This window comes from Schistocerca cancellata, chromosome 4 (assembly GCF_023864275.1).
Source record: "Schistocerca cancellata isolate TAMUIC-IGC-003103 chromosome 4, iqSchCanc2.1, whole genome shotgun sequence".
Classification (NCBI taxonomy): Eukaryota; Metazoa; Arthropoda; class Insecta; order Orthoptera; family Acrididae; genus Schistocerca; species Schistocerca cancellata.
The window spans coordinates 3,198,167-3,222,861 of NC_064629.1; positions in this window are offsets into that span (position 1 = coordinate 3,198,167).

A 24,695-nucleotide genomic window follows, 5' to 3' on the forward strand; every position below is an offset into this window, starting at 1 on the left:
CCTCCAGCCGACTTGACTCCATGGGTCTATTGCTGCCTCGGGCACCTTATGGCCGTTCTGCTGTGAGTCTAGATTATCGAATGGGAGAAAAAACTGATAGTGAATTGTAACGTTCAGGGCCTCTTAATGACGATGGATCACTCAAATTGCGTCCCGATTCAATACATCGTCCTCCAGCAGACTTGACTCCATGGGTCTAATGCTGCCTCGGGCACCTTATGGCCGTTCTGCTGTGAGTCTAGATTATCGAATGGGACGAAAAACTGATAGTGAATTGTAACGTTCAGGGCCACCTAATGACGATGGATCACTCAAATTGCGTCCCGATTCAATACATCGTCCTCCAGCCGACTTGTCTCCATGGGTCTATTGCTGCCTCGGGCACCTTATGGCCGTTCTGCTGTGAGTCAAAGATTTTCGAATCGGACGAAAAACTGATAGTGAATTGTAACATTCAGGGCCACCTAATGACGATGGATCACTCAAATTGCGTCCCGATTCAATACATCGTCCTCCAGCAGACTTGTCTCCATGGGTTTATTGTTGCCTTGGGCACCTTATGGCCGTTCTTCTGTGAGTCAAAGATTTTCGAATCGGACGAAAAACTGATAGTGAATTGTAACATTCAGGGCCACCTAATGACGATGGACCACGCTAATTGCGTCCCGATTCAATACATCGTCCTCCAGCCGAGTTGACTCCATGGGTCCATTGCTGCCTCGGGCACCTTATGGCCGTTCTGCTGTGAGTCTAGATTATCGAATGGGACAAAAAACTGAAAGTGAATTGTAACGTTCAGGGCCTCCTAATGACGATGGATCACTCAAATTGCGTCCTGATTCAATACATCGTCCTCCAGCAGACTTGTCTCCATGGGTCTATTGCTGCCTCGGGCACCTTATGGCCGTTCTGCTGTGAGTCTAGATCACTCAAATTGCGTCCCGATTCAATACATCGTCCTCCAGCAGACTTGTCTCCATGGGTCTATTGCTGCCTCGGGCACCTTAGGGCAGGATTGCTGTGACTCAAAGATTTTAGAATCGGACGAAAAACTGATAGTGAATTGTAATTGCGTCCCGATTCAATACATCGTCCTCCAGCAGACTTGTCTCCATGCGTCTATTGCTGCCTCGGGCACCTTATGGCCGTTCTGCTGTGAGTCAAAGATTTTCGAATCGGACGAAAAACTGATAGTGAATTGTAACGTTCAGGGCCACCTAATGACGATGGATCACTCAAATTGCGTCCCGATTCAATACATCGTCCTCCAGCCGACTTGACTCCATGGGTCTATTGCTGCCTCGGGCACCTTATGGCCGTTCTGCTGTGAGTCTAGATTATCGAATGGGACGAAAAACTGATAGTGAAATGTAACGTTCAGGGCTTCCTAATGACGATGGATCACTCAAATTGCGTCCCGATTCAATACATCGTCCTCCAGCCGACTTGACTCCATGGGTCTATTGCTGCCTTGGGCACCTTATGCCCGTTCTGCTGTGAGTCTAGATTATCGAATGGGACAAAAAACTGATAGTGAATTGTAACGTTCAGGGCCTCCTAATGACGATGGATCACCCAAATTGCGTCCCGATTCAATACATCGTCCTCCAGCAGACTTGTCTCCATGGGTCTATTGCTGCCTCGGGCACCTTATGGCCGTTCTGCTGTGAGTCTAGATTATCGAATGGGACGAAAAACTCATAGTGAATTGTAACGTTCAGGGCCACCTAATGACGATGGATCTCTCAAATTGCGTCCCGATTCAATACATCGTCCTCCAGCCGACTTGACTCTATGGGTCTATTGCTGCCTCGGGCACCTTATGGCCGTTCTGCTGTGAGTCTAGATTATCGAATGGGACGAAAAACTGATAGTGAATTGTAACGTTCAGGGCCTCCTAATGACGATGGATCACTCAAATTGCGTCCCGATTCAATACATCGTCCTCCAGCCGACTTGACTCCATGGGTCTATTACTGCCTCGGGCACCTTATGGCCGTTCTGCTGTGAGTCTACATTATCGAATGGGACGAAAAACTGATAGTGAATTGTAACGTTCAGGGCCTCCTAATGACGATGGATCACTCAAATTGCATCCCGATTCAATACATCGTCCTCCAGCAGACTTGTCTCCATGGGTCGATTGCTGCCTCGGGCACCTAATGGCCGTTCTGCTGTGAGTCAAAGATTTTCGAATCGGACGAAAAACTGATAGTGAATTGTAACATTCAGGGCCACCTAATGACGATGGAGCACGCAAATTGCGTCCAGATTCAATATATCGTCCTCCAGCCGAGTTGACTCCATGGGTCTATTGCTGCATCGGGCACCTCATGGCCGTTCTGCTGTGAATGTAGATTATCGAATGGGACGAAAAACTGATAGTGAATTGTAACGTTCAGGGCCACCTAATGACGATGGATCACTCAAATTGCGTCCCGATTCAATACATCGTCCCCAGCCGACTTGTCTCCATGGGTCTATTGCTGCCTCGGGCACCTTATGACCGTTCTGCTGTGAGTCTCGATTATCGAATGTGACGAAAAACTGATAGTGAATTGTAACGTTCAGGGCCACCTAATGACGATGGATCACTCAAATTGCGTCCTGATTCAATACATCGTCCTCCAGCAGACTTGACTTCATGGGTCTATTGCTGCCTCGGGCACCTTATGGCCGTTCTGCTGTGAGTCAAAGATTTTCGAATCGGACGAAAAACTGATAGTGAATTGTAACTTTCAGGGCCACCTAATGACGATGGACCACTCAAATTGCGTCCCGATTCAATACATCGTCCTCCAGCAGACTTGTCTCCATGGGTCGATTGCTGCCTCGGGCACCTTATGGCCGTTCTGCTGTGAGTCAAAGATTTTCGAATCGGACGAAAAACTGATAGTGATTTGTAACATTCAGGGCCACCTAATGACGATGGACCACACAAATTGCGTCCCGATTCAGTACATCGTCCACTAGCCGACTTGACTCCATGGGACTATTGCTGCCTCGGGCACCTTATGGCCGTTCTGCTGTGAGTCTATGGGGAATGGGATGAAAAAGTGATAGTGAATTGTAGCGTTCAGGGCCACCTAATGACGATGGATCACTCAAATTGCGTCCCGATTCAATACATCGTCCTCCAGCAGACTTGTCTCCATGGGTCTATTGCTGCCTCGGGCACCTTATAGCAGGGCCTGCTGTGACTCAAAGATTTTCGAATCGGACGAAAAACTGATAGTGAATTGTAACGTTCAGGGCCTCCTAATGACGATGGAACACACAAATTGCGTCCCGATTCAATACATCGTCCTCCAGCTGACTTGTCTCCATGGGTCTATTGCTGCCTCGGGCACCTTATGGCCGTTCTGCTGTGAGTCTAGATTATCGAATGGGACGAAAAACTGATAGTGAATTGTATCGTTCAGGGCCACCTAATGACGATGGATCACTCAAATTGCGTCCCGATTCAATACATCGTCCTCCTGCCGACTTGACTCCATGGGTCTATTGCTGCCTCGGGCACCTTATGGCCGTTCTGCTGTGAGTCTAGATTATCGAATGGGACGAAAAACTGATAGTGAATTAAAACGTTCAGGGCCTCCTAATGACGATGGATCACTGAAATTGTGTCCCGATTCAATACATCGTCCTCCAGCCGACTTGACTCCATGGGTCTATTGCTGCCTCGGGCACCTTATGGCCGTTCTGCTGTGAGTCTAGATTATCGAATGGGACAAAAAACTGATAGTGAATTGTAACGTTCAGGGCCTCCTAATGACGATGGATCACTCAAATTGCGTCCCGATTCAATACATCGTCCTCCAGCCGACTTGACTCCATGGGTCTATAGCTGCCTCGGGCACCTTATGGCCATTCTGCTGTGAGTCAAAGATTTTCGAATCGGACGAAAAACTGATAGTGAATTGTAACGTTCAGGGCTACCTAATGACGATGGATCACTCAAATTGCGTCCCGATTCAATACATCGTCCTCCAGCCGACTTGACTCCATGGGTCTATTGCTGCCTCGGGCACCTTATGTCCGTTCTGCTGTGAGTCTAGATTATCGAATGGGACAAAAAACTGATAGTGAATTGTAACGTTCAGGGCCTCCTAATGACTATGGATCACTCAAATTGCGTCCCGATTCAATACATCGTCCTCCAGCCGACTTGACTCCATGGGTCTATAGCTGCCTCGGGCACCTTATGGCCGTTCTGCTGTGAGTCTAGATTATCGAATGGGACGAAAAACTGATAGTGAATTGTAACGTTCAGGGCCTCCTAATGACGATGGATCACTCAAATTGCGTCCCGATTCAATACATCGTTCTCCAGCCGACTTGACTCCATGGGTCTATTGCTGCCTCGGGCACCTTAAGGCGTGCTGCTGTGAGTCTAGATTATCGAATGGGACGAAAAACTGATAGTGAATTGTAACGTTCAGGGCTTCCTAATGACGATGGATCACTCAAATTGCGTCCCGATTCAATACATCGTCCTCCAGCCGACTTGACTCCATGGGTCTATTGCTGCCTCGGGCACCTTATGGCCGTTCTGCTGTGAGTCTAGATTATCGAATGGGACAAAAAACTGATAGTGAATTGTAACGTTCAGGGCCTCCTAATGACGATGGATCACTCAAATTGCGTCCCGATTCAATACATCGTCCTCCAGCAGACTAGTCTCCATGGGTCTATTGCTGCCTCGGGCACCTTATGGCCGTTCTGCTGTGCGTCTAGATTATCGAATGGGACGAAAAACTGATAGTGAATTGTAACGTTCAGGGCCACCTAATGACGATGGATCTCTCAAATTGCGTCCCGATTCAATACATCGTCCTCCAGCCGACTTGACTCCATGGGTCTATTGCTGCCTCGGGCACCTTATGGCCGTTCTGCTGTGGGTCTAGATTATCGAATGGGACGAAAAACTGATATTGAATTGTAACGTTCAGGGCCTCCTAATGACGATGGATCACTCAAATTGCGTCCCGATTCGATACATCGTCCTCCAGCCGACTTGACTCCATGGGTCTATTGCTGCCTCGGGCACCTTATGGCCGTTCTGCTGTGAGTCTAGATTATCGAATGGGACGAAAAACTGATAGTAAATTGGAACGTTCAGGGCCTCCTAATGACGATGGAACATTCAAATTGCGTCCCGATTCAATACATCGTCCTCCAGCGGACTTGTCTCCATGGGTCTATTGGTGCCTCGGGCACCTAATGGCCGTTCTGCTGTGAGTCAAAGATTTTCGAATCGGACGAAAAACTGATCGTGAATTGTAACATTCAGGGCCACCTAATGACGATGGATCACTCAAATTGCGTCCCGATTCAATACATCGTCCTCCAGCAGACTTGTCTCCATGGGTCTATTGCTGCCTCCGACACCTTATGGCCGTTCTGCTGTGAGTCTAGATTATCGAATGGGACGAAAAACTGATAGTGAATTGTAACGTTCAGGGCCACCTAATGACGATGGATCTCTCAAATTGCGTCCCGATTCAATACATCGTCCTTCAGCCGACTTGACTCCATGGGTCTATTGCTGCCTTGGGCACCTTATGGCCGTTCTGCTGTGGGTCTAGATTATCGAATGGGACGAAAAACTGATATTGAATTGTAACGTTCAGGGCCTCCTAATGACGATGGATCACTCAAATTGCGTCCCGATTCAATACATCGTCCTCCAGCCGACTTGACTCCATCGGTCTATTACTGCCTCGGGCACCTTATGGCCGTTCTGCTGTGAGTCTAGATTATCGAATGGGACGAAAAACTGATAGTAAATTGGAACGTTCAGGGCCTCCTAATGACGATGGAACATTCAAATTGCGTCCCGATTCAATACATCGTCCTCCAGCGGACTTGTCTCCATGGGTCTATTGCGGCCTCGGGCACCTTATGGCCGTTCTGCTGTGAGTCAAAGATTTTCGAATCGGACGAAAAACTGATAGTGAATTGTAACGTTCAGGGCCACCTAATGACGATGGATCACTCAAATTGCGTCCCGATTCAATTCATTGTCCTCCAGCCGACTTGACTCCATGGGTCTATTGCTGCCTCGGGCACCTTATGGCCGTTCTGCTGTGAGTCTAGATTATCGAATGGGAGAAAAAACTGATAGTGAATTGTAACGTTCAGGGCCTCTTAATGACGATGGATCACTCAAATTGCGTCCCGATTCAATACATCGTCCTCCAGCAGACTTGACTCCATGGGTCTATTGCTGCCTCGGGCACCTTATGGCCGTTCTGCTGTGAATCAAAGATTTTCGAATCGGACAAAAAACTGATAGTGAATTGTAACTTTCAGGGCCACCTAATGACGATGGATCACTCAAATTGCGTCCCGATTCAATACATCGTCCTCCAGCAGACTTGTCTCCATGGGTCGATTGCTGCCTCGGGCACCTTATGGCCGTTCTGCTGTGAGTCAAAGATTTTCGAATCGGACGAAAAACTGATAGCGATTTGTAGCATTCAGGGCCACCTAATGACGATGGACCACACAAATTGCGTCCCGATTAAGTACATCGTCCACTAGCCGACTTGACTCCATGGGACTATTGCTGCCTCGGGCACCTTAGGGCCGTTCTGCTGTGAGTCTAGATTATAGAATGGGATGAAAAACTGATAGTGAATTGTAACGTTCAGGGCCACCTAATGACGATGGATCACTCAAATTGCGTCCCGATTCAATACATCGTCCTCCAGCCGACTTGACTCCATGGGTCTATTGCTGCCTCGGGCACCTTATGGCCGTTCTGCTGTGAGTCTAGATTATCGAATGGGACGAAAAACTGATAGTGAAATGTAACGTTCAGGGCTTCCTAATGACGATGGATCACTCAAATTGCGTCCCGATTCAATACATCGTCCTCCAGCCGACTTGACTCCATGGGTCTATTGCTGCCTTGGGCACCTTATGCCCGTTCTGCTGTGAGTCTAGATTATCGAATGGGACAAAAAACTGATAGTGAATTGTAACGTTCAGGGCCTCCTAATGACGATGGATCACTCAAATTGCGTCCCGATTCAATACATCGTCCTCCAGCAGACTTGTCTCCATGGGTCTATTGCTGCCTCGGGCACCTTATGGCCGTTCTGCTGTGAGTCTAGATTATCGAATGGGACGAAAAACTCATAGTGAATTGTAACGTTCAGGGCCACCTAATGACGATGGATCACTCAAATTGCGTCCCGATTCAATACATCGTCCTCCAGCCGACTTGACTCCATGGGTCTATTACTGCCTCGGGCACCTTATGGCCGTTCTGCTGTGAGTCTTCATTATCGAATGGGACGAAAAACTGATAGTGAATTGTAACGTTCAGGGCCTCCTAATGACGATGGATCACTCAAATTGCATCCCGATTCAATACATCGTCCTCCAGCAGACTTGTCTCCATGGGTCGATTGCTGCCTCGGGCACCTAATGGCCGTTCTGCTGTGAGTCAAAGATTTTCGAATCGGACGAAAAACTGATAGTGAATTGTAACATTCAGGGCCACCTAATGACGATGGAGCACGCAAATTGCGTCCCGATTCAATATATCGTCCTCCAGCCGAGTTGACTCCATGGGTCTATTGCTGTATCGGGCACCTCATGGCCGTTCTGCTGTGAATCTAGATTATCGAATGGGACGAAAAACTGATAGTGAATTGTAACGTTCAGGGCCACCTAATGACGATGGATCACTCAAATTGCGTCCCGATTCAATACATCGTCCCCAGCCGACTTGTCTCCATGGGTCTATTGCTGCCTCGGGCACCTTATGACCGTTCTGCTGTGAGTCTCGATTATCGAATGTGACGAAAAACTGATAGTGAATTGTAACGTTCAGGGCCACCTAATGACGATGGATCACTCAGATTGCGTCCTGATTCAATACATCGTCCTCCAGCAGACTTGACTTCATGGGTCTATTGCTGCCTCGGGCACCTTATGGCCGTTCTGCTGTGAGTCAAAGATTTTCGAATCGGACGAAAAACTGATAGTGAATTGTAACTTTCAGGGCCACCTAATGACGATGGACCACTCAAATTGCGTCCCGATTCAATACATCGTCCTCCAGCAGACTTGTCTCCATGGGTCGATTGCTGCCTCGGGCACCTTATGGCCGTTCTGCTGTGAGTCAAAGATTTTCGAATCGGACGAAAAACTGATAGTGATTTGTAACATTCAGGGCCACCTAATGACGATGGACCACACAAATTGCGTCCCGATTCAGTACATCGTCCACTAGCCGACTTGACTCCATGGGACTATTGCTGCCTCGGGCACCTTATGGCCGTTCTGCTGTGAGTCTATGGGGAATGGGATGAAAAAGTGATAGTGAATTGTAGCGTTCAGGGCCACCTAATGACGATGGATCACTCAAATTGCGTCCCGATTCAATACATCGTCCTCCAGCAGACTTGTCTCCATGGGTCGATTGCTGCCTCGGGCACCTTATGGCCGTTCTGCTGTGAGTCAAAGATTTTCGAATCGGACGAAAAACTGATAGTGAATTGTAACGTTCAGGGCCTCCTAATGACGATGGAACACACAAATTGCGTCCCGATTCAATACATCGTCCTCCAGCAGACTTGTCTCCATGGGTCTATTGCTGCCTCGGGCACCTTATGGCCGTTCTGCTGTGAGTCTAGATTATCGAATGGGACGAAAAACTGATAGTGAATTGTATCGTTCAGGGCCACCTAATGACGATGGATCACTCAAATTGCGTCCCGATTCAATACATCGTCCTCCAGCCGACTTGACTCCATGGGTCTATTGCTGCCTCGGGCACCTTATGGCCGTTCTGCTGTGAGTCTAGATTATCGAATGGGACGAAAAACTGATAGTGAATTGTAACGTTCAGGGCCTCCTAATGACGATGGATCACTCAAATTGCGTCCCGATTCAATACATCGTCCTCCAGCCGACTTGACTCCATGGGTCTATAGCTGCCTCGGGCACCTTATGGCCATTCTGCTGTGAGTCAAAGATTTTCGAATCGGACGAAAAACTGATAGTGAATTGTAACGTTCAGGGCTACCTAATGACGATGGATCACTCAAATTGGGTCCCGATTCAATACATCGTCCTCCAGCCGACTTGACTCCATGGGTCTATTGCTGCCTCGGGCACCTTATGGCCGTTCTGCTGTGAGTCTAGATTATCGAATGGGACAAAAAACTGATAGTGAATTGTAACGTTCAGGGCCTCCTAATGACGATGGATCACTCAAATTGCGTCCCGATTCAATACATCGTTCTCCAGCCGACTTGACTCCATGGGTCTATTGCTGCCTCGGGCACCTTAAGGCGTGCTGCTGTGAGTCTAGATTATCGAATGGGACGAAAAACTGATAGTGAATTGTAACGTTCAGGGCCTCCTAATGACGATGGATCACTCAAATTGCGTCCCGATTCAATACATCGTCCTCCAGCCGACTTGACTCCATGGGTCTATTGCTGCCTCGGGCACCTTATGGCCGTTATGCTGTGAGTCTAGATTATCGAATGGGACAAAAAACTGATAGTGAATTGTAACGTTCAGGGCCTCCTAATGACGATGGATCACTCAAATTGCGTCCCGATTCAATACATCGTCCTCCAGCAGACTAGTCTCCATGGGTCTATTGCTGCCTCGGGCACCTTATGGCCGTTCTGCTGTGAGTCTAGATTATCGAATGGGACGAAAAACTGATATTGAATTGTAACGTTCAGGGCCTCCTAATGACGATGGATCACTCAAATTGCGTCCCGATTCAATACATCGTCCTCCAGCCGACTTGACTCCATGGGTCTATTGCTGCCTCGGGCACCTTATGGCCGTTCTGCTGTGGGTCTAGATTATCGAATGGGACGAAAAACTGATATTGAATTGTAACGTTCAGGGCCTCCTAATGACGATGGATCACTCAAATTGCGTCCCGATTCAATACATCGTCCTCCAGCCGACTTGACTCCATGGGTCTATTGCTGCCTCGGGCACCTTATGGCCGTTCTGCTGTGAGTCTAGATTATCGAATGGGACGAAAAACTGATAGTAAATTGGAACGTTCAGGGCCTCCTAATGACGATGGAACATTCAAATTGCGTCCCGATTCAATACATCGTCCTCCAGCGGACTTGTCTCCATGGGTCTATTGGTGCCTCGGGCACCTAATGGCCGTTCTGCTGTGAGTCAAAGATTTTCGAATCGGACGAAAAACTGATCGTGAATTGTAACATTCAGGGCCACCTAATGACGATGGATCACTCAAATTGCGTCCCGATTCAATACATCGTCCTCCAGCAGACTTGTCTCCATGGGTCTATTGCTGCCTCCGACACCTTATGGCCGTTCTGCTGTGAGTCTAGATTATCGAATGGGACGAAAAACTGATAGTGAATTGTAACGTTCAGGGCCACCTAATGACGATGGATCTCTCAAATTGCGTCCCGATTCAATACATCGTCCTTCAGCCGACTTGACTCCATGGGTCTATTGCTGCCTTGGGCACCTTATGGCCGTTCTGCTGTGGGTCTAGATTATCGAATGGGACGAAAAACTGATATTGAATTGTAACGTTCAGGGCCTCCTAATGACGATGGATCACTCAAATTGCGTCCCGATTCAATACATCGTCCTCCAGCCGACTTGACTCCATCGGTCTATTACTGCCTCGGGCACCTTATGGCCGTTCTGCTGTGAGTCTAGATTATCGAATGGGACGAAAAACTGATAGTAAATTGGAACGTTCAGGGCCTCCTAATGACGATGGAACATTCAAATTGCGTCCCGATTCAATACATCGTCCTCCAGCGGACTTGTCTCCATGGGTCTATTGCGGCCTCGGGCACCTTATGGCCGTTCTGCTGTGAGTCAAAGATTTTCGAATCGGACGAAAAACTGATAGTGAATTGTAACGTTCAGGGCCACCTAATGACGATGGATCACTCAAATTGCGTCCCGATTCAATTCATTGTCCTCCAGCCGACTTGACTCCATGGGTCTATTGCTGCCTCGGGCACCTTATGGCCGTTCTGCTGTGAGTCTAGATTATCGAATGGGAGAAAAAACTGATAGTGAATTGTAACGTTCAGGGCCTCCTAATGACGATGGATCACTCAAATTGCGTCCCGATTCAATACATCGTCCTCCAGCAGACTTGACTCCATGGGTCTATTGCTGCCTCGGGCACCTTATGGCCGTTCTGCTGTGAATCAAAGATTTTCGAATCGGACAAAAAACTGATAGTGAATTGTAACTTTCAGGGCCACCTAATGACGATGGATCACTCAAATTGCGTCCCGATTCAATACATCGTCCTCCAGCAGACTTGTCTCCATGGGTCGATTGCTGCCTCGGGCACCTTATGGCCGTTCTGCTGTGAGTCAAAGATTTTCGAATCGGACGAAAAACTGATAGCGATTTGTAGCATTCAGGGCCACCTAATGACGATGGACCACACAAATTGCGTCCCGATTAAGTACATCGTCCACTAGCCGACTTGACTCCATGGGACTATTGCTGCCTCGGGCACCTTAGGGCCGTTCTGCTGTGAGTCTAGATTATAGAATGGGATGAAAAACTGATAGTGAATTGTAACGTTCAGGGCCACCTAATGACGATGGATCACTCAAATTGCGTCCCGATTCAATACATCGTCCTCCAGCCGACTTGACTCCATGGGTCTATTGCTGCCTCGGGCACCTTATGGCCGTTCTGCTGTGAGTCTAGATTATCGAATGGGACGAAAAACTGATAGTGAAATGTAACGTTCAGGGCTTCCTAATGACGATGGATCACTCAAATTGCGTCCCGATTCAATACATCGTCCTCCAGCCGACTTGACTCCATGGGTCTATTGCGGCCTTGGGCACCTTATGCCCGTTCTGCTGTGAGTCTAGATTATCGAATGGGACAAAAAACTGATAGTGAATTGTAACGTTCAGGGCCTCCTAATGACGATGGATCACTCAAATTGCGTCCCGATTCAATACATCGTCCTCCAGCAGACTTGTCTCCATGGGTCTATTGCTGCCTCGGGCACCTTATGGCCGTTCTGCTGTGAGTCTAGATTATCGAATGGGACGAAAAACTCATAGTGAATTGTAACGTTCAGGGCCACCTAATGACGATGGATCACTCAAATTGCGTCCCGATTCAATACATCGTCCTCCAGCCGACTTGACTCCATGGGTCTATTACTGCCTCGGGCACCTTATGGCCGTTCTGCTGTGAGTCTTCATTATCGAATGGGACGAAAAACTGATAGTGAATTGTAACGTTCAGGGCCTCCTAATGACGATGGATCACTCAAATTGCATCCCGATTCAATACATCGTCCTCCAGCAGACTTGTCTCCATGGGTCGATTGCTGCCTCGGGCACCTAATGGCCGTTCTGCTGTGAGTCAAAGATTTTCGAATCGGACGAAAAACTGATAGTGAATTGTAACATTCAGGGCCACCTAATGACGATGGAGCACGCAAATTGCGTCCCGATTCAATATATCGTCCTCCAGCCGAGTTGACTCCATGGGTCTATTGCTGCATCGGGCACCTCATGGCCGTTCTGCTGTGAATCAAGATTATCGAATGGGACGAAAAACTGATAGTGAATTGTAACGTTCAGGGCCACCTAATGACGATGGATCACTCAAATTGCGTCCCGATTCAATACATCGTCCCCAGCCGACTTGTCTCCATGGGTCTATTGCTGCCTCGGGCACCTTATGACCGTTCTGCTGTGAGTCTCGATTATCGAATGTGACGAAAAACTGATAGTGAATTGTAACGTTCAGGGCCACCTAATGACGATGGATCACTCAGATTGCGTCCTGATTCAATACATCGTCCTCCAGCAGACTTGACTTCATGGGTCTATTGCTGCCTCGGGCACCTTATGGCCGTTCTGCTGTGAGTCAAAGATTTTCGAATCGGACGAAAAACTGATAGTGAATTGTAACTTTCAGGGCCACCTAATGACGATGGACCACTCAAATTGCGTCCCGATTCAATACATCGTCCTCCAGCAGACTTGTCTCCATGGGTCGATTGCTGCCTCGGGCACCTTATGGCCGTTCTGCTGTGAGTCAAAGATTTTCGAATCGGACGAAAAACTGATAGTGATTTGTAACATTCAGGGCCACCTAATGACGATGGACCACACAAATTGCGTCCCGATTCAGTACATCGTCCACTAGCCGACTTGACTCCATGGGACTATTGCTGCCTCGGGCACCTTATGGCCGTTCTGCTGTGAGTCTATGGGGAATGGGATGAAAAAGTGATAGTGAATTGTAGCGTTCAGGGCCACCTAATGACGATGGATCACTCAAATTGCGTCCCGATTCAATACATCGTCCTCCAGCAGACTTGTCTCCATGGGTCTATTGCTGCCTCGGGCACCTTATAGCAGGGCCTGCTGTGACTCAAAGATTTTCGAATCGGACGAAAAACTGATAGTGAATTGTAACGTTCAGGGCCTCCTAATGACGATGGAACACACAAATTGCGTCCCGATTCAATACATCGTCCTCCAGCAGACTTGTCTCCATGGGTCTATTGCTGCCTCGGGCACCTTATGGCCGTTCTGCTGTGAGTCTAGATTATCGAATGGGACGAAAAACTGATAGTGAATTGTATCGTTCAGGGCCACCTAATGACGATGGATCACTCAAATTGCGTCCCGATTCAATACATCGTCCTCCAGCCGACTTGACTCCATGGGTCTATTGCTGCCTCGGGCACCTTATGGCCGTTCTGCTGTGAGTCTAGATTATCGAATGGGACGAAAAACTGATAGTGAATTAAAACGTTCAGGGCCTCCTAATGACGATGGATCACTGAAATTGTGTCCCGATTCAATACATCGTCCTCCAGCCGACTTGACTCCATGGGTCTATTGCTGCCTCGGGCACCTTATGGCCGTTCTGCTGTGAGTCTAGATTATCGAATGGGACAAAAAACTGATAGTGAATTGTAACGTTCAGGGCCTCCTAATGACGATGGATCACTCAAATTGCGTCCCGATTCAATACATCGTCCTCCAGCCGACTTGACTCCATGGGTCTATAGCTGCCTCGGGCACCTTATGGCCATTCTGCTGTGAGTCAAAGATTTTCGAATCGGACGAAAAACTGATAGTGAATTGTAACGTTCAGGGCTACCTAATGACGATGGATCACTCAAATTGGGTCCCGATTCAATACATCGTCCTCCAGCCGACTTGACTCCATGGGTCTATTGCTGCCTCGGGCACCTTATGGCCGTTCTGCTGTGAGTCTAGATTATCGAATGGGACAAAAAACTGATAGTGAATTGTAACGTTCAGGGCCTCCTAATGACGATGGATCACTCAAATTGCGTCCCGATTCAATACATCGTCCTCCAGCCGACTTGACTCCATGGGTCTATAGCTGCCTCGGGCACCTTATGGCCGTTCTGCTGTGAGTCTAGATTATCGAATGGGACGAAAAACTGATAGTGAATTGTAACGTTCAGGGCCTCCTAATGACGATGGATCACTCAAATTGCGTCCCGATTCAATACATCGTTCTCCAGCCGACTTGACTCCATGGGTCTATTGCTGCCTCGGGCACCTTAAGGCGTGCTGCTGTGAGTCTAGATTATCGAATGGGACGAAAAACTGATAGTGAATTGTAACGTTCAGGGCCTCCTAATGACGATGGATCACTCAAATTGCGTCCCGATTCAATACATCGTCCTCCAGCCGACTTGACTCCATGGGTCTATTGCTGCCTCGGGCACCTTATGGCCGTTATGCTGTGAGTCTAGATTATCGAATGGGACAAAAAACTGATAGTGAATTGTAACGTTCAGGGCCTCCTAATGACGATGGATCACTCAAATTGCGTCCCGATTCAATACATCGTCCTCCAGCCGACTTGACTCCATAGGTCTATTGCTGCCTCGGGCACCTTATGGCCGTTCTGCTGTGAGTCTAGATTATCGAATGGGACGAAAAACTGATAGTAAATTGGAACGTTCAGGGCCTCCTAATGAAGATGGAACATTCAAATTGCGTCCCGATTCAATACATCGTCCTCCAGCGGACTTGTCTCCATGGGTCTATTGGTGCCTCGGGCACCTAATGGCCGTTCTGCTGTGAGTCAAAGATTTTCGAATCGGACGAAAAACTGATCGTGAATTGTAACATTCAGGGCCACCTAATGACGATGGATCACTCAAATTGCGTCCCGATTCAATACATCGTCCTCCAGCAGACTTGTCTCCATGGGTCTATTGCTGCCTCCGACACCTTATGGCCGTTCTGCTGTGAGTCTAGATTATCGAATGGGACGAAAAACTGATAGTGAATTGTAACGTTCAGGGCCACCTAATGACGATGGATCTCTCAAATTGCGTCCCGATTCAATACATCGTCCTTCAGCCGACTTGACTCCATGGGTCTATTGCTGCCTCGGGCACCTTATTGCCGTTCTGCTGTGGGTCTAGATTATCGAATGGGACGAAAAACTGATATTGAATTGTAACGTTCAGGGCCTCCTAATGACGATGGATCACTCAAATTGCGTCCCGATTCAATACATCGTCCTCCAGCCGACTTGACTCCATGGGTCTATTACTGCCTCGGGCACCTTATGGCCGTTCTGCTGTGAGTCTAGATTATCGAATGGGACGAAAAACTGATAGTAAATTGGAACGTTCAGGGCCTCCTAATGACGATGGAACATTCAAATTGCGTCCCGATTCAATACATCGTCCTCCAGCGGACTTGTCTCCATGGGTCTATTGCGGCCTCGGGCACCTAATGGCCGTTCTGCTGTGAGTCAAAGATTTTCGAATCGGACGAAAAACTGATCGTGAATTGTAACATTCAGGGCCACCTAATGACGATGGACCACGCAAATTGCGTCCCGATTCAATACATCGTCCTCCAGCCGAGTTGACCCCATGGGTCTATTGCTGCCTCGGGCACCTTATGGCCGTTCTGCTGTGAATCTAGATTATCGAATGGGACGAAAAACTGATAATGAATTGTAACGTTCAGGGCCACCTAATGACGATGGATCACTTAAATTGCGTCCCGATTCAATACATCGTCCTCCAGCCGACTTGTCTCCATGGGTCTATTGCTGCCTCGGGCACCTTATGGCCGTTCTGCTGTGAGTCAAAGATTTTCGAATCGGACGAAAAACTGATAGTGAATTGTAACATTCAGGGCCACCTAATGACGATGGATCACTCAAATTGAGTCCCGATTCAATACATCGTCCTCCAGCAGACTTGTCTCCATGGGTCTATTGCTGCCTCGGGCACCTTAGGGTAGGCCTGCTGTGACTCAAAGATTTTAGAATCGGACGTAAAACTGATAGTGAATTGTAATTGCGTCCCGATTCAATACATCGTCCTCCAGCAGACTTGTCTCCATGCGTCTATTGCTGCCTCGGGCACCTTATGGCCGTTCTGCTGTGAGTCAAAGATTTTCGAATCGGACGAAAAACTGACAGTGAATTGTAACGTTCAGGGCCACCTAATGACGATGGATCACTCAAATTGCGTCCCGATTCAATACATCGTCCTCCCGTCGACTTGACTCCATGGGTCTATTGCTGCCTCGGGCACCTTATGGCCGTTCTGCTGTGAGTCTAGATTATCGAATGGGAGAAAAAACTGTTAGTGAATTGTAACGTTCAGGGCCTCCTAATGACGATGGATCACTCAAATTGCGTCCCGATTCAATACATCGTCCTCCAGCCGACTTGACTCCATGGGTCTATAGCTGCCTCGGGCACCTTATGGCCGTTCTGCTGTGAGTCTAGATTATCGAATGGGACGAAAAACTGATAGTGAATTGTAACGTTCAGGGCCTCCTAATGACGATGGATCACTCAAATTGCGTCCCGATTCAATACATCGTCCTCCAGCCGACTTGACTCCATGGGTCTATTGCTGCCTAGGGCACCTTAAGGCGTGCTGCTGTGAGTCTAGATTATCGAATGGGACGAAAAACTGATAGTGAATTGTAACGTTCAGGGCCTCCTAATGACGATGGATCACTCAAATTGCGTCCCGATTCAATACATCGTCCTCCAGCCGACTTGACTCCATGGGTCTATTGCTGCCTCGGGCACCTTATGGCCGTTCTGCTGTGAGTCTAGATTATCGAATGGGACAAAAAACTGATAGTGAATTGTAACGTTCAGGGCCTCTTAATGACGATGGATCACTCAAATTGCGTCCCGATTCAATACATCGTCCTCCAGCAGACTAGTCTCCATGGGTCTATTGCTGCCTCGGGCACCTTATGGCCGTTCTGCTGTGCGTCTAGATTATCGAATGGGACGAAAAACTGATAGTGAATTGTAACGTTCAGGGCCACCTAATGACGATGGATCTCTCAAATTGCGTCCCGATTCAATACATCGTCCTCCAGCCGACTTGACTCCATGGGTCTATTGCTGCCTCGGGCACCTTATGGCCGTTCTGCTGTGGGTCTAGATTATCGAATGGGACGAAAAACTGATATTGAATTGTAACGTTCAGGGCCTCCTAATGACGATGGATCACTCAAATTGCGTCCCGATTCAATACATCGTCCTCCAGCCGACTTGACTCCATGGGTCTATTAGTGCCTCGGGCACCTTATGGCCGTTCTGCTGTGAGTCTAGATTATCGAATGGGACGAAAAACTGATAGTAAATTGGAACGTTCAGGGCCTCCTAATGACGAAGGAACATTCAAATTGCGTCCCGATTCAATACATCGTCCTCCAGCGGACTTGTCTCCATGGGTCTATTGGTTCCTCGGGCACCTAATGGCCGTTCTGCTGTGAGTCAAAGATTTTCGAATCGGACGAAAAACTGATCGTGAATTGTAACATTCAGGGCCACCTAATGACGATGGATCACTCAAATTGCGTCCCGATTCAATACATCGTCCTCCAGCAGACTTGTCTCCATGGGTCTATTGCTGCCTCGGACACCTTATGGCCGTTCTGCTGTGAGTCTAGATTATCGAATGGGACGAAAAACTGATAGTGAATTGTAACTTTCAGGGCCTCCTAATGACGATGGATCACTCAAATTGCGTCCCGATTCAATACATCGTCCTCCAGCCGACTTGACTCCATGGGTCTATTGCTGCCACGGGCACCTTATGGCCGTTCTGCTGTGAGTCTAGATTATCGAATGGGACAAAAAACTGATAGTGAATTGTAACGTTCAGGGCCTCCTAATGACGATGGATCACTCAAATTGCGTCCCGATTCAATACATCGTCCTCCAGCAGACTAGTCTCCATGGGTCTATTGCTGCCTCGGGCACCTTATGGCCGTTCTGCTGTGCGTCTAGATTATCGAATGGGACGAAAAACTGATAGTGAATTGTAACGTTCAGGGCCACCTAATGACGATGGATCTCTCAAATTGCGTCCCGATTCAATACATCGTCCTACAGCCGACTTGACTCCATGGGTCTATTGCTGCCTCGGGCACCTTATGGCCGTTCTGCTGTGGGTCTAGATTATCGAATGGGACGAAAAACTGATATTGAATTGTAACGTTCAGGGCCTCCTAATGACGATGGATCACTCAAATTGCGTCCCGATTCAATACATCGTCCTCCAGCCGACTTGACTCCATGGGTCTATTACTGCCTCGGGCACCTTATGTCCGTTCTGCTGTGAGTCTAGATTATCGAATGGGACGAAAAACTGATAGTAAATTGGAACGTTCAGGGCCTCCTAATGACGAAGGAACATTCCAATTGCGTCCCGATTCAATACATCGTCCTCCAGCGGACTTGTCTCCATGGGTCTCTTGGTGCCTCGGGCACCTAATGGCCGTTCTGCTGTGAGTCAAAGATTTTCGAATCGGACGAAAAACTGATCGTGAATTGTAACATTCAGGGCCACCTAATGACGATGGATCACTCAAATTGCGTCCCGATTCAATACATCGTCCTCCAGCAGACTTGTCTCCATGGGTCTATTGCTGCCTCGGACACCTTATGGCCGTTCTGCTGTGAGTCTAGATTATCGAATGGGACGAAAAACTGATAGTGAATTGTAACGTTCAGGGCCACCTAATGACGATGGATCTCTCAAATTGCGTCCCGATTCAATACATCGTCCTCCAGCCGACTTGACTCCATGGGTCTATTGCTGCCGCGGGCACCTTATGGCCGTTCTGCTGTGGGTCTAGATTATCGAATGGGACGAAAAACTGATATTGAATTGTAACGTTCAAGGCCTCCTAATGACGATGGATCACTCAAATTGCGTCCCGATTCAATACATCGTCCTCCAGCCGACTTGACTCCATGGGTCTATTACTGCCTCGGGCACCTTATGGCCGTTCTGCTGTGAGTCTAGATTATCGAATGGGACGAAAAACTGATAGTAAATTGGAACGTTCAGGGCCTCCTAATGACGATGGAACATTCAAATTGCGTCCCGATTCAATACATCGTCCTCCAGCGGACTTGTCTCCATGGGTCTATTGCGGCCTCGGGCACCTAATGGCCGTTCTGCTGTGAGTCAAAGATTTTCGAATCGGACGAAAAACTGATCGTGAATTGTAACATTCAGGGCCACCTAATGACGATGGACCACGCAAATTGCGTCCCGATTCAATACATCGTCCTCCAGCCGAGTTGACCCCATGGGTCTATTGCTGCCTCGGGCACCTTATGGCCGTTCTGCTGTGAATCTAGATTATCGAATGGGACGAAAAACTGATAATGAATTGTATCGTTCAGGGCCACCTAATGACGATGGATCACTTAAATTGCGTCCCGATTCAATACATCGTCCTCCAGCCGACTTGTCTCCATGGGTCTATTGCTGCCTCGGGCACCTTATGGCCGTTCTGCTGTGAGTCAAAGATTTTCGAATCGGACGAAAAACTGATAGTGAATTGTAACATTCAGGGCCACCTAATGACGATGGATCACTCAAATTGCGTCCCGATTCAATACATCGTCCTCCAGCAGACTTGTCTCCATGGGTCTATTGCTGCCTCGGGCACCTTATGGCCGTTCTGCTGTGAGTCTAGATCACTCAAATTGCGTCCCGATTCAATACATCGTCCTCCAGCAGACTTGTCTCCATGGGTCTATTGCTGCCTCGGGCACCTTAGGGTAGGCCTGCTGTGACTCAAAGATTTTAGAATCGGACGAAAAACTGATAGAGAATTGTAATTGCGTCCCGATTCAACACATCGTCCTCCAGCAGACTTGTCTCCATGCGTCTATTGCTGCCTCGGGCACCTTATGGCCGTTCTGCTGTGAGTCAAAGATTTTCGAATCGGACGATAAACTGACAGTGAATTGTAACGTTCAGGGCCACCTAATGACGATGGATCACTCAAATTGCGTCCCGATTCAATACATCGTCCTCCCGTCGACTTGACTCCATGGGTCTATTGCTGCCTCGGGCACCTTATGGCCGTTCTGCTGTGAGTCTAGATTATCGAATGGGAGAAAAAACTGATAGTGAATTGTAACGTTCAGGGCCTCCTAATGACGATGGATCACTCAAATTGCGTCCCGATTCAATACATCGTCCTCCAGCAGACTTGTCTCCATGGGTCTATTGCTGCCTCGGGCACCTTATGGCCGTTCTGCTGTGAGTCTAGATTATCGAATGGGACGAAAAACTGATAGTGAATTGTAACGTTCAGGGCCACCTAACGACGATGGATCACTCAAATTGCGTCCCGATTCAATACATCGTCATCCAGCCGACTTGACTCCGTGGGTCTATTGCTGCCTCGGGCACCTTATGGCCGTTCTGCTGTGAGTCTAGATTATCGAATGGGACGAAAAACTGATAGTGAATTGTAACGTTCAGGGCCTCCTAATGACGATGGATCACTCAAATTGCGTCCCGATTCAATACATCGTCCTCCAGCAGACTTGACTTCATGGGTCTATTGCTGCCTCGGGCATCTTATGTCCGTTCTGCTGTGAGTCAAAGCTTTTCGAATCGGACGAAAAACTGATAGTGAATTGTAACTTTCAGGGCCACCTAATGACGATGGATCACTCAAATTGCGTCCCGATTCAATACATCGTCCTCCAGCCGACTTGTCTCCATGGGTCTATTGCTGCCTCGGGCACCTTATGGCCGTTCTGCTATGAGTCAAGGATTTTCGCATCGGACGAAAAACTGATAGTAAATTGGTACGTTCAGGGCCTCCTAATGACGATGGAACATTCAAATTGCGTCCCGATTCAATACATCGTCCTCCAGCGGACTTGTCTCCATGGGTCTATTGCTGCCTCGGGCACCTATTGGCCGTTCTGCTGTGAGTCAAAGATTTTCGAATCGGACGAAAAACTGATCGTGAATTGTAACATTCAGGGCCACCTAATGACGATGGATCACTCAAATTGCGTCCCGATTCAATACATCGTCCTCCAGCAGACTTGTCTCCATGGGTTTATTGTTGCCTCGGGCACCTTATGGCCGTTCTTCTGTGAGTCAAAGATTTTCGAATCGGACGAAAAACTGATAGTGAATTGTAACATTCAGGGCCACCTAATGACGATGGACCACGCTAATTGCGTCCCGATTAAATACATCGTCCTCCAGCCGAGTTGACTCCATGGGTCTATTGCTGCCTCGGGCACCATATGGCCGTTCTGCTGTGAATCGATTATCGAATGGGACGAAAAACTGATAAAGAATTGTAACGTTCAGGGCCACCTAATGACGATGGATCACTCAAATTGCGTCCCGATTCAATACATCGTCCTCCAGCAGACTTGACTTCATGGGTCTATTGCTGCCTCGGGCACCTTATGGCCGTTCTGCTGTGAGTCAAAGATTTTCGAATCGGTCGAAAAACTGATAGTGAATTGTAACTTTCAGGGCCACCTAATGACGATGGACCACTCAAATTGCGTCCCGATTCAATACATCGTCCTCCAGCAGACTTGTCTCCATGGGTCGATTGCTGCCTCGGGCACCTTATGGCCGTTCTGCTGTGAGTCAAAGATTTTCGAATCGGACGAAAAACTGATAGTGATTTGTAACATTCAGGGCCACCTAATGACGATGGTTCCTCACAAATTGCGTCCCGATTCAGTACATCGTCCACTAGCCGACTTGACTCCATGGGACTATTGCTGCCTCGGGCACCTTATGGCCGTTCTGCTGTGAGTCTATGGGGAATGGGATGAAAAAGTGATAGTGAATTGTAGCGTTCAGGGCCACCTAATGACGATGGATCACTCAAATTGCGTCCCGATTCAATACATCGTCCTCCAGCTGCCTTGTCTCCATGGGTCTATTGCTGCCTCGGGCACCTTATAGCAGGGCCTGCTGTGACTCAAAGATTTTAGAATCGGACGAAAAACTGATAGTGAATTGTAACGTTCAGGGCCTCCTAATGACGATGGAACACACAAATTGCGTCCCGATTCAATACATCGTCCTCCAGCAGACTTGTCTCCATGGGTCTATTGCTGCCTCGGGCACCTTATGGCCGTTCTGCTGTGAGTCTAGATTATCGAATGGGACGAAAAACTGATAGTGAATTGTATCGTTCAGGGCCACCTAATGACGATGGATCACTCAAATTGCGTCCCGATTCAATACATCGTCCTCCAGCCGACTTGACTCCATGGGTCTATTGCTGCCTCGGGCACCTTATGGCCGTTCTGCTGTGAGTCTAGATTATCGAATGGGACGAAAAACTGATAGTGAATTAAAACGTTCAGGGCCTCCTAATGACGATGGATCACTCAAATTGTGTCCCGATTCAATACATCGTCCTCCAGCCGACTTGACTCCATGGGTCTATTGCTGCCTCGGGCACCTTATGGCCGTTCTGCTGTGTGTCTAGTTTATCGAATGGGACGAAAAACTGATAGTGAATTGTAACGTTCAGGGCCTCCTAATGACGATGGATCACTCAAATTGCGTCCCGATTCAAAACATCGTCCTCCAGCAGACTTGTCTCCATGGGTCTATTGCTGCCTCGGGCACCTAATGGCCGTTCTGCTGTGAGTCAAAGATTTTCGTATCGGACGAAAAACTGATAGTGAATTGTATCATTAAGGGCCACCTAATGACGATGGACCACGCAAATTTCGTCCCGATTCAATACATCGTCCTCCAGCCGAGTTGACTCCATGGGTCTATTGCTGCCTCGGGCACCTTATGGCCGTTCTGCTGTGAGTCTAGATTATCGAATGGGACGAAAAACTGATAGTGAATTGTAACGTTCAAGGCCACCTAATGACGATGGATCACTCAAATTGCGTCCCGATTCAATACATCGTCCTCCAGCAGACTTGTCTCCATGGGTCTATTGCTGCCTCGGGCACCTTATGGCCGTTCTGCTGTGAGTCAAAGATTTTCGAATCGGACGAAAAACTGATAGTGAATTGTAACGTTCAGGGCTACCTAATGACGATGGATCACTCAAATTGCGTCCCGATTCAATACATCGTCCTCCAGCCGACTTGACTCCATGGATCTATTGCTGCCTCGGGCACCTTATGGCCGTTCTGCTGTGAGTCTAGATTATCCAATGGGACAAAAAACTGATAGTGAATTGTAACGTTCAGGGCCTCCTAATGACGTTGGATCACTCAAATTGCGTCCCGATTCAATACATCGTCCTCCAGCCGACTTGACTCCATGGGTCTATTGCTGCCTCGGGCACCTTATGGCCGTTCTGCTGTGAGTCTAGATTATCGAATGGGACGAAAAACCGATAGTGAATTGTAACGTTCAAGGCCACCTAATGACGATGGATCACTTAAATTGCGTCCCGATTCAATACATCGTCCTCCAGCAGACTTGTCTCCATGGGTCTATTGCTGCCTCGGGCACCTTATGGCCGTTCTGCTGTGAGTCAAAGATTTTCGAATCGGACGAAAAACTGATAGTGAATTGTAACGTTCAGGGCTACCTAATGACGATGGATCACTCAAATTGCGTCCCGATTCAATACATCGTCCTCCAGCCGACTTGACTCCATGGGTCTATTGCTGCCTCGGGCACCTTATGGCCGTTCTGCTGTGAGTCTAGATTATCGAATGGGACAAAAAACTGATAGTGAATTGTAACGTTCAGGGCCTCCTAATGACGATGGATCACTCAAATTGCGTCCCGATTCAATACATCGTCCTCCAGCCGACTTGACTCCATGGGTCTATAGCTGCCTCGGGCACCTTATGGCCGTTCTGCTGTGAGTCTAGATTATCGAATGGGACGAAAAACTGATAGTGAATTGTAACGTTCAGGGCCTCCTAATAACGATGGATCACTCAAATTGCGTCCCGATTCAATACATCGTCCTCCAGCCGACTTGACTCCATGGGTCTATTGCTGCCTCGGGCAACTTAAGGCGTGCTGCTGTGAGTCTAGATTATCGAATGGGACGAAAAACTGATAGTGAATTGTAACATTCAGGGCCTCCTAATGACGATGGATCACTCAAATTGCGTCCCGATTCAATACATCGTCCTCCAGCCGACTTGACTCCATGGGTCTATTGCTGCCTCGGGCACCTTATGGCCGTTCTGCTGTGAGTCTAGATTATCGAATGGGACGAAAAACTGATAGTGAATTGTAACGTTCAGGGCCACCTAATGTCGATGGATCTCTCAAATTGCGTCCCGATTCAATACATCGTCCTCCAGCCGACTTGACTCCATGGGTCTATTGCTGCATCGGGCACCTTATGGCAGTTCTGCTGTGGGTGTAGATTATCGAA